At 36.6% G+C, this 1,819-nt stretch overlaps 1 non-coding gene across 1 annotated transcript; it reads left to right on the top strand.

The window, feature by feature from the left end:
• The first annotated feature begins 641 nt into the window (after nucleotides 1-641).
• On the top strand, nucleotides 642-777 carry LOC121280607. The gene has a single exon (XR_005943659.1). It is a non-coding gene; the product is annotated as a U11 spliceosomal RNA (small nuclear RNA).
• Nucleotides 778-1,819: the final 1,042 nt, after the last annotated feature.

The raw sequence follows: 1,819 nt of genomic DNA on the forward strand, positions 1-1,819 counted from the left end.
ACTGAAGCAGCATGTAGAGGAGGGTACCAAGGCTATGTATACTTAAAGCACTTTGAAGATGATGAAGCAGGACAGGCAGAGGAGCAATCATTGGAAATGTGTCTTCTACAGCAAGAGTGATCCCAGAGAGTTAGAGAATAGGGACAATACAATGAAGGAGAATAGTATGGTCAAACATTCCAGCACATTTCTGCTAAAGTTGTGCCCATTGTTCACCTGAGAAACTATGGATTCTTAGCTTCTTGTTGCATCTTATGCTCCTAAGTATTATTTAACCTGTAAATCAATTTATTCATTTTAATCTGTGCACATCGCTGTTGTGGTGTGGCATTTTCTGGTTTATTCACCAGAATTGGTGAGCATCTTGTATGATCTTCTGTGATTGATGTGATAATTATGAGTAATTATTAACCTTGGACATGCTGCCCCATTCAACGCATATATGTGGCACAAGTTTCAATTCACAGATTTGTTTACTTATAGAAAACCCTTGCTGCCATGAGCAGAATACAGAAGTGAGGGGTGAAAGCTGATTTCACCAAACAAATGTCATCAGCATGAGGCATACTTGAATTAGTTAATGATGAGCATATTAGTGTTAGTAATGAGTTATTAATGAGCCTACCTGATCAGCTCATTAGTAACTTCCTGTTAATTGCTGAATGGCACATGGACGAGGCGCTTGCGCTTTATCCGTGCGGAATCGCTATCAAGAGATTTCGGAAGCACAATTTTTGTTCCTTGGAGCTGCTGGTGATTGTTTGTCTCGGCGCTTCACAAAAAAAAACAAGCAAGAAAACTAAATCCTTCTGTGGAAAGGTCATGAGGACTCGAAACATCAACTCTTTTCTTCTCCACCGATGCTGCCAGACCTGCTGAGTTTTTCCAGGTAATTCTGTTTTTGTTTTCCTTCTAAATTAAGTTGTCACATGGGTGTCTTAATTTCCCATGGCTCCATCTTTAGTATCTCCTTCTATTTTCAGGATTTGGCTTTTTAATTCTTTCATCCAGATTCATTATATTATCAGAAATTGTGGATTTTTAAAATGGATTTTTAAGCCTTTCAAAAAACAGTTAAATTTGTGACTAGATTTCTTTAAGTATGTGTTTTATGATGGTTACATAGTAAAACTCGCTAACTGGGTCAAATGAAATATACTAAAGCTGTGATGTGTTCTCCCCTTATATTTTTATTTGGTAACATATTTCAAAATTAATCTAATTTCCTTCTTCAAAGAAGTTCAATAAATAAGAGCAGTGCCTATTTGCTGTTCTTTACTTTTTATTCTGCACCCTGGTACATATTTAGGTTAAAGGGTTTAATATTAATTGCAATTTGTTTAGAGTGCATTCCATGCAAAACTCCCCAGTTGAGGTTACAGCTCATGTCAACTAACAAGGGGCATGAAAAGTTTGGCTTGTTATTATTTACCACTGGCTCCATACTTCCTGGAGAAGGCCTGATGAGAGTTCTGATAAATTGTGTGTTAAAAATCCTAGTTGTCTTCAACTCCAGTTATTCATAGTGTTTTATAACTGCCTTATTTGATTACAAAATAATACGCTTTTTGTAGTTTTACCCTGTGAGATTACTGTATAACGCATAACATGTTTAACCTTCCCAAAGTAAATTCAGCAGAATTGTGTGAAGTTACCCTTAGTCCAATAGCAGTACCGAAATTGTACTATCTGTTAACCCCTTGCATCACAATTTTTTTTAGGGACAGCAACTTAAAGGTTCTGGATGGTCAGGAATGTGATCATGTAAAAGGAATTGTCACCAGGTTATTTAAAGGAAACACATTATGAAAGAACTGGA

The sequence above is a fragment of the Carcharodon carcharias genome, chromosome 7, assembly GCF_017639515.1.
Source record: "Carcharodon carcharias isolate sCarCar2 chromosome 7, sCarCar2.pri, whole genome shotgun sequence".
Lineage (NCBI taxonomy): Eukaryota > Metazoa > Chordata > Chondrichthyes > Lamniformes > Lamnidae > Carcharodon > Carcharodon carcharias.